This window comes from Panulirus ornatus, chromosome 16 (genome assembly GCF_036320965.1).
Source record: "Panulirus ornatus isolate Po-2019 chromosome 16, ASM3632096v1, whole genome shotgun sequence".
In the NCBI taxonomy this organism is placed as follows: domain Eukaryota; kingdom Metazoa; phylum Arthropoda; class Malacostraca; order Decapoda; family Palinuridae; genus Panulirus; species Panulirus ornatus.
In genome coordinates, this window is record NC_092239.1 from 7,178,320 (window position 1) to 7,191,819 (window position 13,500).

The 13,500-nt window shown below is 40.3% G+C and overlaps 1 long non-coding RNA gene across 1 annotated transcript in view; it reads right to left on the reverse strand.

Annotated features, from left to right (window-relative positions):
• The window catches only part of LOC139753952 (uncharacterized), a 42,407-nt gene extending 30,099 nt beyond the window's left edge, over window positions 1-12,308 (reverse strand). Inside the window, exons 1-2 of the long non-coding RNA XR_011713792.1 lie at window positions 12,065-12,308; window positions 1,890-1,983 (exon numbers count right to left, since the gene is read on the reverse strand). This is a non-coding gene — a long non-coding RNA (uncharacterized lncRNA). The remainder of the gene's footprint in view (window positions 1-1,889; window positions 1,984-12,064) is intronic.
• Window positions 12,309-13,500: the final 1,192 nt, after the last annotated feature.

Below are 13,500 nucleotides of genomic sequence, written 5' to 3' on the forward strand. Positions count from 1 at the left end.
GTATGAAGCGATGAGGAAGACTACGTAAATAAATGGATGCGAGTAACGTTTCCTGTAAGAAAAAAATCGAGAGGCAAAACAGACTACCATCAGCTAAAGGCTCGTTCCACATCTTACTCTTCTGCCGGGTGAGTTCCGTATCATCAGTAAATATCGTGACGGTGTATTCTAACTCTTTTTTTTTTTTCTATCCAGCATTTACCTGACGGGAGATATTCAATGACTGAAAGCCCACCAAGAGATAATAAATACCGAAGATTGGACACCCATCACATGACACGGCGAAGACACGAGCTTCCGCTGTGAGATAAAACTCGTAAAAGTTTTCAAATGGATCATTACCAACGATTCAAAAAAATGGGTCTACTTTCGTAGTAAATCTAATCTTACACCTTGTATTCTTCAGAATAATGTTTGGTTCTCGTATTATCACAGATGAACCTGCTTAAGGACAGCACAAAGCCAATGTTCTAATTCTATTTATGAAATACGCATAATTACCATTCCTACCAAGATATTTCTTAACCAAGAGTTCTGGCCTCCCAAGAACTTCACATAAGCCCACACGAGCTCGCAGACTTATTAAGCTCATGATATATAGGGCTTCTTCACCAAGAGCAGTTGACTGTACGTCTCGCCACGTCCAGCTGCTACAAAGGAACCAGCCTTGTTGAGGTCTTGACTGTCCTACCAGAGGTCGTAGTCCCTCCTCCTGAGCGTGTTGGTATCATACGTGAATTATCTTCGAAAACTGATGAATACGTTCGGGGCATTTCTTCCTCCGAACAACCAAATTGAATCTTTAAGATTATGTCTTTGATAATATTAACTCTGTGAATATTAATACAGTCGATATTCGTCGACTTACTGTCCACATTCAACCTATCATATGAGTATTGTTAGCGTCACTTAAATATGTTTAGTGTCATACTAGAATATTGGCATTCACACCTTAGCAGTTCAGCTCCAACCCAAAGAAAATCGCCAAAGAGGTCATCAACCCCTCCACAGTATTCAGATGGAAAGCCGTTATACCGAAGCCATCAAAAGGTTCCCCCCCAGAACCAAGCATCAACAACACGACTACCTCACTCTTTCTATCCTTCCCTCTCGTTTTTCCTCGCCCACTCGACTTCCCCTTTCCTCACCCTCTCTCGGGCTCTTCTCGAACATGAAAGTAACTGCCACCATTTCTCTCCCCTCAGGCCGCCTCGTCTGTCCGTCCTCTACATTTCAAGGTTAAGTTCCATCCTTTTCACTTGTTAGTTTGGCCTCTTCAAGCACTGTTTGGCCTGCTGTTGACACACTGGCGATTCGCCGAGTAAAACTTTCAGTCTTTCTATTCGCAGCATCTTCACACACAAGCTATTTCAGCGCACAATAGCAAATACCATTTTTCTGACAAGTTCATTTGAAATACTTCAACCTCAGGCATCACTACCCCTTAGACCCCCCCCCCCCCCACCTAAATCTACGACTGTACCTCTTTCTCATTTCCTTGATCAACATATCTTTGGCCATGGGCTCTGCATGACGGAACCATCTTAAAACACTTAAAAGATCTTCATCCATACGCCATTCAAATCATCTTTCCACACTACATAATCCCCTAACATCTCTATGCTTTTACTCTGTCCATTCTCCTAATCATTCTAACAACACAATGAAACTTACAGCTCTCTACTGCTCTTAGTTATTAACGTAAAGTGAAATATCTACTTGTTAGTATCAACGCAATGCATAGTAAGATGTTCTGGGGAATATCTATGTACAGTAGACGTTACCTCTAAAGGAGGTTTACTTGAGATGGCCATAAGGTAGGCAAAACAGACAGCGCTTGATGTACAGGAGGACTGCTAATGCGAGGGAGGAAGGACGGGTGGACTTACCCACGATGGTAGAGAGAAGTAAGACGGGAGCCGTGGTCACACCTTTCACTTTTCTGATCGGCTTCGAGTACGTCTTCGAAACCGGCAGAAACACCTGTGTGGAGAGAGTGGTAGATGAAATTACAAGCACGGTGATGATGTGGTTAATACACATTTTGTATCAGATAAAGAAAGGGTAAGAGATGGGGGGCCTCATGAGTGTTAATTCTTTCCCTATATTGCACAAACAGGTAATTATTTGCAACCGCTATGTATACAAAAACACACAGGCACTCACACACACACACACACACACACACACACACACACACACACACACACACAGGCATAGGCAAGGGTGTGTGTGTGTGTGTGTGTGTGTGTGTGTGTGTGTGTGTGTGTGTGTGTGTGTGTGTGTGTGTGCGTGTGCACTGGAGTAAAAGATCTGGCACATATAAACAAGGTTAACAGACAGGACAATACGAGTGTACGACTCTCTTTCCGTCAAACACACACACACACACACACACACACACACACACACACACACACACACACACACGCACGCAGGTGCAGCAGTAAAAGTCTTTACCTCCAAAAAGCAGCAAAATAAAATTCTGATAAAAAAAAATGGGAAGCTGGTAACAAAATATTTGTGCAATGATTCTGAGAATCTGTTTTTAGGGAGGAGAAAAATAAGAATTTAAGTTTAGGATTTTAATATTCTTTATATTTAGCAGTCAAAACCTCAGCTATCTATCAATCTCTCTCTCTCTCTCTCTCTCTCTCTCTCTCTCTCTCTCTCTCTCTATATATATATATATATATATATATATATATATATATATATATATACATATATATATATATATATATATATATATATATATATATATATACACATATATATGTATATATATAATATATATATATATATATATATATATATATATATATATATATATATATAGAGAGAGAGAGAGAGAGAGAGAGAGAGAGAGAGAGAGAGAGAGAGAGAGAGAGAGAGAGAGAGAGAGAGAGAGAGAGAGAGAAATACAGAAACTGTGTTGAAAGGAGTGAGACTCAACATTATCAGCAAATGCACATAATGATGAAGAAGCTGCACGCATCATTGCAGTGCCAATATTCCAGTGCACCTGTGGTGTTTTCCGGGGTATAAAATATACCCAAATGCCTCCTTTCAGCGTCCCAGGTCTAGAGACAAATTGCAACTAAGTACACAAACATCTAACAGCGAAAAGGAACTTCATACAATTAAGTGCTGGTGATTTACGTTCCCCCGGTGCATCACGTGGTTATGTTGTTTTTGAATATATTGCAGTGTTGCGAGGGCGAGAGGTACAGGTACCAGTGCAATAATTAGCAACGGTAATTTCTAAACCCTCAGTAACCAGTCGCCTTCAGACTACAGTTTCCAGGAGAGTTCGTGAAGAATATATATGCAACAAACCCCTTAACATTATGTAAAAATTTTGAAATATAAAAAACTTGCAACCTTCCCATATATATATATATATATGAATTTCTTCCGTAGAGAATGACCAGAAATGCACTGATGAAATCCTCCTTCAAGATATCTACAAGGGAGACCTGATATTTGTGTATGGCGTTGAGTCAGGGGACAGACGCCAGGGTTTGGCGTCGCCTTGGGAAATCAAGCGAACCCAATTTACAGAATAATGCATTCATTACATTGTGAAACCGTTCTATGTGTGGTAATGCCCTTTTAATATGCATATAATACAGCATGATATTACCAATAAAATCTGCATACCTGACTCGTAATTACTTACATAACTTCCCGTTGTTAATGAGGTTACGAAGGCAGACTTTCATTTAGTGCGTAATAACCTCACCGATTGGTTTGATCAAACTCGAGAAATAGCGGGAGGTCAACGTTACGAATGGCATGAACAAAAATGTGGGTCTCCATGACGCTATTAAGCTTTTCAATAGTGTGTAGTTCAAATGTCGGACTGCATTACTTGCTACTGGGTAATTAAAATTAAGGGAATATTTCTATCAAGAATTTACGTAATTCACAAATGCAATATACGACTGACAATCTACTGAACACATGGTATTCACGTTTAACTTAGATAAACATAATTAAAACAGTTCACAGAATTATAAAAATAACATAACCATTTTTCCCCCAAGAGTAATTTCATGTGAACATTATTTGCATTTACATGTTCGTTCACTGATATAACGAAATGTATTCCTAAATATAAAGTCTCATATTTACCAATATTTTGACACGAATAGCTGAAAATATACGGGGTTCTCATAAAAGCAACATAAAACTTCCTTTCACACATGACAACTCCTCCAGGCTGTTCTGGGTACACTACACCACACTGTTGTCTGCCGAGATCGTCAGGTCTGTCCACGCCAAAGGGATAAGAACTTTAGTATCACACCTACATCATCATCTGCTTCCCTCAGTCTCGTCATTTGATCTCAACATAGCGCCCCCTGACTAACCCTTTGAGCTCGACGGTACGACCCTTAGGTATAATGGCGAGACCCATGTCCTGACCCTTAATTAATGGTCTGGTCCACTGCACCTAAATAGTCGTTACGTTTTATTAAAAGTTACAAAAGGCAACCTTTATATGTTCGCGGGTCGCGTCATCCTTCTCATGGATCAGACTATCGTGCTCAAGAGCCATAAAATCGTTCTCATCATAGAATGATATTCAGGTAGAGATATTCACCTAAAACAATATCAAAAACTGCCACCAAGAACATCAAATGACCATCTATAATGTGGAGTTATTTCCATTATAACTCATACATTACGAAGATGCAAAAGTTGTAGATCTCTCTCTCTCTCTCTCTCTCTCTCTCTCTCTCTCTGTAAGAGTGTCGTCAACTGCCTTTTGAACCACAATGTTTTCCTCTTAGGATCTGGAATCGGCGAAAGGCTTCCCAGCCATCATTTCTTATCTTCATCAGCGTCATGGGAATGTCAACAAACTCTTCACTGCTTCCACTAACTTTGAAGATGAAGACCTTTAAAAAAGTAGGGAGCCACACATGTGGCAATCATGATTCCAAAATGCTGAACATAACCTTATTTTTCATTTATCACATGAAGCTTCTTGATTTAAGCCCTATGTTTACTTATACGAGGAAATTAAAGATGCTCTGGGGAGGAGAGTAATTACGGTACTATGCTAGGCTGTGTGTTTTGGCAATTACGATATTACTAAGATTAATCACACGATGTTTTTCGCTGTTCCGAGAATCCGTTATTCTTCTTGGGTTGTTTGGAGCTTCGGCGAATCTAATAACATAAAAGTACCGTTTTTAACAACTTTGTGGTTATAGAGAAAGGCCAGGATTTAGAAATACGCCTTCAAGTTTATTAGTGTTACGTTAATCCCCCAGCATCGATGTGTATCCTTCAGGGCTAGGTTAATCCACCAGCATCCATGTGTATCTTTCAGGGATAGTTTAATCCTCTGGCATGGATGCTGGTGGATTAACCTTGCTTATTCTACAGGGCTAGGTTAATCCTCCAACATCCATGTGTAGCATACAGACATTAAAAACAGTTTTTCGAAAGACGTCTTCGCGTGTTTCACTTTCACATTGTAAAGTTTACTGAAGCAATTTCCTGAGTCATGTACCCTTAAATATGAGGTCGACTTCGGTGAGAGAACATGTCTTACAAAACGCTTCAGATCATAAAGAAAAACATCATCACATAACGTGTTGTAATGTCATCTTATACCATGTTGTGGTTGTGACAACCCAGAGTGAAAAGACAACACTTCATAACGAGCTGCATGACAACACACTATAACGAGCTGCATGACAATACACTATACGTATTACGGTGACAATGCACTCTAACGTGTTACGGTGACAATGCACTATAACGTGTTACGGTGACAATGCATTATAACGTGTTACGTTGACAATGCACTATAACGTGTTACGGAGACAATGCCCCTTAATTTGTTAAAGTGACAGCACCCCATAACATGTTGCAGTGTTAACATACCATGATGTGTTACAGTGACAACATCTCATACCGTCTTGCTGTGAGAACACCCCATTACGTGTAACATAGCATCCCATAACAGTTCTGAAACAGAGACTGACAATAACCCTACACATCCCAGCTCATCGGAGGCAGAAAACTGAACCACCAGACTGGAAATTCCCTCCTTGGTTTTTGAGTAGGACAGGAGAACCTGCATCACATGCCTGTCATAAACCATCTTACCAAGCGAGGATAAAATGTGCGTCTAGTACGAAACTTTTATGTCACTTGATGTATAATCATGATGTGACTCATTCTGAAGTAAGGTGGGTGACAAACTAAATGAAGTGCCATTGTTGTCCTTATTGTAAAAGAACAGTTAGGGAAATTTGTTTAAACGCTTCAGCACGACGGTACGACCCTTTAGGGAAGAACAGGCACTTTAGGATGATGTAATATGTCGAACCATCATACCTAAGGGTCGTACCCACGTAGCACACGAGTTTGATAAAAGGTTGTGGCAGACATATGAAAATTACACAATCATTTTGGTATCGACACTGAAATAAAGTTATATCTTAATATCTATATTCATCCTCGTTTAGAATCAACTATTTCAGGGTCTCAGTATTATATGCAATTTACTGTAGTATTCCGTAATGCAAATTAGAGATCCCCATGAATGCAAAAACACTCTTTATCAGAAAATAAGAAGATTACTGTTGAATGAATACCCGGCTAGCCAACATCTCAAACAGAAAACACGATCAGACCACCGCCTCGTCCCTCCGGTAATTTTACATATAGATTTAAAAGTACAATTCGAGCCTAAAAAGCATACACACATGATGGTGAGCGAGTGAAGCTGATAAGCCTTGTCTGTGTTTCATAACAACTTTTCCATATGGTTATATTTAAAAGCATTAACTGTCACAAACGAAACTCATACGTGAAAATGAACAAAGCAAAAATGAAAAAAAATCAATTGTTTTTGTACTTAAATGAAAACTGAATCACATTGAATCATAATGTGAACAAATTACAATATAAAGAGACAACAACATGACCTTTTAGCCTTAGTAGGTCAGGTCAAATGCCAAGCTACCATACTGAAGGGTGGTACCGCCATACTCAAGGGTCGTACCTTCGTACTCGAGGGTCATACCTTCATGCTCGAATAGTTAAGAAACCACTAACCCCCCCCCTCCCCCACTCCCGCTGGAGATGAAGAAGTAACACAGTTAAGAGGACTGCGCCGCTGTAACGGTTGCTATAAGAGCAATCTAAGTTAAGAAAACTTATCGATTGGTTGCATCACTCACCTCGAATGACTAAGGCTGCAGATGATGTTCCTAAACTTTCCAATACTTTTCGACTCTTTTTCTGACAAATACACTATTCATCTTAGACCATAACAACTGCTTCTTACAATAAATGGATCAGCACCGAACTTCAACCAGAAAAACTCTCCTGGCATAAAAGCACTTAAAATACGTGCCAGTCCTACAGTATAGAAGTATCAAACCCAGACCATAGCAGCCTGGTCGTGTATCATATAAAACGAGCCGCCTTGCCGTGCAACGTAAAAACCAAGCAGCCACGTTGTGCAACATGTAAATCATAGATCAAATTCAAATCGTGACAGTTTTGTCGCACAGTAGGATCAAGAAAGTGAATGCAGCCAGCCGTTTCCCAGACTTGTGCACGAACTTCTGACCCCAATAACCCTCTACGCGTGCGTGGAATTCCAGTATGTGTAATGCAGGAACAGAGCAACTCAAAGACAGCATGAAATCAGTGTCATGTGAAATAACGCTGCCCTGAAATTGCACCGCATTTAGACAAAACAGCGCTACGACTGCAGCGAATGGAGACGATGCTGCATGTAGACAGTGATTTGAGGAGTCAGTAACGAGTGAAAATAATGGTACTTTCATGCGGCCCTGCATCCAGGCGATGCTTACCCCACACACCGATGTTGCCACAGAACGCCTCCATGCAGCTTACACCCGCTACCCACAGCGGACCTGCGTATTGCTGGGGATGCTGACACACTTACTGTTCAAGAGCCTCGTTGTAATAAGGAATATTTGTAGATTGTCCTCATCCGTCCATCAACTCGTTTTACTTTACCTTAAAAGCGTAACATGGATATATACGAGGTTGCTTGTTCCAAGTGCTATGTGACGAATAACAATGGTTTGGTCATATAGTAGTTATCAAAGATACCACTTTTAGAGCTGATCATAAATCATTTGTTCTACGTGTAACTTACTTTGCCAGTAACCATATTCTGCATCAATAAGGTAAGATGATACTTGGTCACAATTCATTTGAAATGTAGCTGGAACTGGATTTAGATATATCATCAAAATAATGTGTTCAGCATTCAATAACTTTCCTCTTAGCAGTAACATATTTTGTATTCAATTCCCATCCTCGCCAGTATCTATCATTCAAATGCATTCTGAAGTATTTATGCCCATCTCTAGCAGTGTTTCACTGCAACAAATTTGCAGCCAAATAGGTCATATAAGCACTGCTCACCAAGCCAAAGAAGAGGCAAGCTAGAATGTACAGAATGAATAAAAATACCCATCCAATTAGCCTGTGTGACCAGTGGCCTCTCACAGCCCTGCATGGCTTCTGAGCGCTTAGAATCCGTGTACATATCAAAGTGTTTGCTGGTGTATAAGAAAAACATCAGCCATTACGCATACGAAAAACTTCATTTAATATGTGTGCAATGCCTTAGCAATAAGTGCATGATATGCATTCACCACTAAGCACAGGAGTGGCACAGCTACTGAATGGAGTCGCATCAACCAATGGATGTATAAAATAGTCTCTCAGTGTAAGAGAAACACCAGATACTAATCACTTCAACCTTTAGTTGTAATTACAACAAAATCCCGCGGGGAAGAGTTCAACGTCTACTGGGTGTAGTGGACACAGTAAGCTGCAGGAGTATAGCAATCACCACCCAGTCACTGGACGAAAGAAATACGCCCTTTCAGTGCAGTTAATACCCATCTTTTATGTGTAAGGTACACAACTGGGACTGAGTGTACAAGGACAAGTAGTCTGCTGGTACCGAAGTGTGGACACTAACTCTTGGTAGGAACACTTCAGGGGCTGGGTGTAGGAGGCACACTGGCTCTTGGGTGTACACGAAAGTGACGCTGGTTCTTCCTGATGGCGACATGTTGAGCGTGTGATTGCGTATTGTGTGTGTTTACCCGTTCCCTCCGCCCTGCACCGCCCTCAATTTTGAGGGACACATTGTTTTTCACGGCTGCCGCACGTGAAAGGCGGCCGGGGTGCTTGAGGACCAGATAATGACCGACAGCCGAGGGGATCCTGAATGGGTCCATTTCAGCGATGTCCAGTGGATATATGTTTATGTGGCTCACATGTGGCGTATTCGGACATCATCCTGCCACTTGCAACACGCGGAGCTATTGCAGTCTGACTAACGTGCATGTGTATGTGTATGTATTATCGTCAGTCTATACATATGAAGAAGGAACTTTACACTCCTGAGGTCCTATCTCTTATCCTTCCATTCATACAGGCGGTAAGATTTTCTAACTCGTACGCTTCCTCTTAACATAGCTTTCTCAATGTTTATATCAAAGGGAGAGTTGCGTAATTACCTATTTGTACTACATTGGAAGGGAGCTTTACACTCGTGGGGCCCCAACTCGAAAGTCTCTATCACTCAATTTCTTGATATTCTGTATGATGTCTCGATTAACTATGGTTGCGGTAACTTCATTCCATTCAACCACCACTCTGCTACAAAAGTACTTCCTCGCAACTGTTTAAAGTTTTTGTTTAATATCATGTTATGTAATCTTTCGAAAAACTGTTCAGTCTACGAAATCGGTGTTTTAAAACTTTAATACTTGTGATCAGGCCACCCCTCACTCTTCTCCAAGGTGTGCAAATTTAAGCCTTCAGCCCTTCTCTGCAACTTAGCTTTCTTAATTCTGGTACTCTCTTCGTTCCTCTCCCCTGGGCTTTCCTTTTTTGTCTCTTTTTTGCTTAAGTGCGGTAACCAAACTTGAAGAGCTTTTGGTGTTTTGTATGTGAACAGTTTGCTGAATATTTCCTTATCCATGCACTTAAATGTTATTCTAATGTTTATTTGTTTGCAGACAGTTGGACAACTTAACCATTCTCCTAAGGTAAGACCTGGCGAGAAGCTACGGACACTGGGACGATGTCTTTCTTATACACTTTGTCCTGCACCTTATTTCCTGCTGGGTAACGATCATATCGAAGACCTTCTTTCACCGTGACCTATCATATTACTTGACATTTACTCGGGTTGAACTTCATCAACCACGTAACAGACCAACTTCGGTGTGTCAAGGTCCCCTTCTGAAGCTATGCAATCCCTCTCGCTTTTCACTTCTCTTATGGACTTTGCATTATCAATTTCATTCATTTTGTCATACGTTGCATATGAATGACATTATGGATAGAATGGCCAAACAGCATTACCGTTTGAGTCAAACTACATTTCAATCTAAAAATTAATAATGTAACCCAATCTTATCACGGAAATGTTTATAATGATTCAGGATCAAGTATTCTAAATTCCCAGCATGTATGAATAATGTCCATCTACATGTATCATCTGAAATACTCGAAAGTACTAAAGTCCAATACTCATTATTTTTCATAACATAAAAATGATCGCTTATAATCAAGCTTCTAACAAAACAAAAATATTTATACACTCCCACTTGTTTCGCCATAATTTGCTTCAACTGACCACATAACCCGTCCCAGCTAATCACCACCATTCAGTTCTCTCTCATTAGACGCTCTAGCTCCTGCACAACCAGGCCTGAAATTGGCCATCCGACTTCAGGGGTCTGGTAAATGCATTTACATGCAACTTTTTTGAAAACTGGCCAAAGGTATATTTGTAAACGGTTACGAGTACACAGTGTTACTTCTGTATCAAACACTCTGAACAAGTACCGACACACGGAAACAGCGAATACACACTACTGCCCATTAACAGAACATCGAAGCAGTGTGCAAAAGATTAGTTTCTGAAATGCACAGTTACTTGTGGCTGCCGAGGCAGAGTTAAAAACACTGCAAAAGCTCCGGAGGCTTGTGGACCTGATATCAGTTTGGAGAGTAAAGACTCACAAACCTAACAACATTTTCTTGATGTATCAAGTATAAGGAGACGTAATTACATCAACATAACGATCATTCTTGGGGTTTGGGTGTGAGGTATCAGTGCCATACAAAGAGGGCGTGGTTTTGTCATTACCTGATTATAGAGATGTAATCTTCTACATTAGAAAAACAGAATTCAATACACATAAAATAGCCCATTCTGGTACAAAACTGCCTGACAACGTATTTCCCAGCAAATCAAAAACAGGGGAAAAAAATGCCCTGAGTCTCATTTCTGATACCTGGGTGCATCACTTCCCTCCAGTATTATCGCCTGTCTAATCAATCTACTGACTGTAGCGGCCCTTTATATAAGAACACACTGGGGGACTTACAAAAAAAAAAACCTTTGTCATATGAAAGAACTTTTATATTTTTTTTTTTCAGGCAAGTTAAGACCACTACAAACGGCCGCCTCTGCCACCCGTACGATGTATCCCCCACCATATAACGAGCTCTATAATTTTCCTTCACTCATATGTATATGCAATTTCTTTACACAAGTATGATACTTTTCCCAGTGCAAATGACTGTTGTTTCGATATTTGGCATAAACCACCATGCATGTCCACATATTTACACAACACACTTCTATTTTCAATGTTTTCGGTTGCTTTTCGAAGTCCACCTCAAAGCAGGAATCATGAAACACCAAATTCCTCATCACGATAGACTTGTCGTTTTCCCACTAAATATAAAATGAAATCATGTGTGTAGTCACTTTCTACTACATTACAAACCACAAATACGTCATTTCGTGTGGTGTCAGTAAACACGGATAGCCTGCTGCTTAAAAATGGCTATTGTTTACACCACAAAACCATGATAACTTGTTCTAGCACTGGCCTGCCCATCAAATCATTATCAGAATACCCTAAGAAATAAATCAACCCATCAGAATTATCGTAGTTAGAACATACTCTTGTTTTTACCAAATTCATCATGATCAAAATGTATGAAGTTGTCAACGTACGTTCATGCCCACGATGCAAATGGAGGACGTGGGAAGCACCTCCCCTCTGCACACTGGGATCGGCATTATCTTCACCCTCACTGCTGGCAACTTCATGCGTTTCTTCCTTCTGCCTTCCCTCCACATCTTCGCGACTACTACGTCCACTTGATTCACTATCACTTTCATCTGAAATGGCCAAGTCAAGCGTCTCAAGAAAAAAGACGTAATAATCAAGTTATCATACGTATCGCACGAGTTAATATGTTCACAGTACACCTTCCAGCCTTGTGATGGTTACTGGAGCAGGAAAAAAATATGAACTAATGTGTGGCAATATTCTGGGATGCCAATATGTAAATTTAGAATAATTAAAAACCCCTACGACAATGCGCGGACTTTTTAAATTGGGATCCGATTAGTGGGATACTCGCAGTGAGTGCTCAAAGGCGGACCGTCCTATAAATGGGATATCATATGGCAAGGAGTTGATTAACCAATAATCATATCACAGAAAAAAATTGCAATTTTACATTGTGAACTTGTAATATTTATTTTTTCTTATACTTTTCATCTGTAGATCATTTATCAAGTTATCTTTGATTGCTCCATATGAGTTCCTTTCCCATTTAACGTTTTCCCTCACTCGAGCATTTACCTCTCTGCAGAAATCGTACATTTGCTTCCTGATTACCTTTTCCAATATCTTACAAAGCATACTTGTAAACGAGACCTCCTCCATGTCTTCTTTGTATAGACTGGTTGGCTGCAGGACCTGGTTGTGGATAAGGGGCTATGATTTCCATGCATTGCACGTGACAGGTAAAGAATAGATTAGGGCAAAGTGGCCTTTCTTTGTCTGTTCCTGCGCTAACCCAGGCAACCGATCTTCAACACATTAGGATAATCCTCACGATCAATTGCCTAAAATTGGATCAAGACCTTACGGTATTCCGTTTATGTCTTTGTTATATATTCCACTGCACTCTAGGATCTCCTGTCTTCCACTGTGAAAACAGCTTTGAACTTGTCATTCTGACAGTTACTTGCATGTCTTTACATCGTTCTCTACAACTCTTCCCTCTGAATCCTTAGTCTGATTAGCTGCTTTTTTGCTTACAATTTACTCCTGGTGAACTTATGAAAAATTCCAATTATCTTCTGCCTTGTTCACAAAAGTTTCCAAGTTTCTCTCTCCTCCTTTCTCATCCTTCTATGATCATTTCATGCTCTCGTATAGAAACTAAATCCTGGCTTGCTGAGGTTTCACCTGTATCATTACAAAAGCATATCGCAGAGCTTCTTCACTTTATGGAAACTAATATGTGCACACAGAAACTAGAAATGCATGTACCAAAATGCATGGTACTGGTTTTGGAATACCCAGAGCTTGATTTCAAGAAACTGATGGATTGCTGGGGGGAGGAGAAAATAACAAAAATCCCAATGCCAAGTAG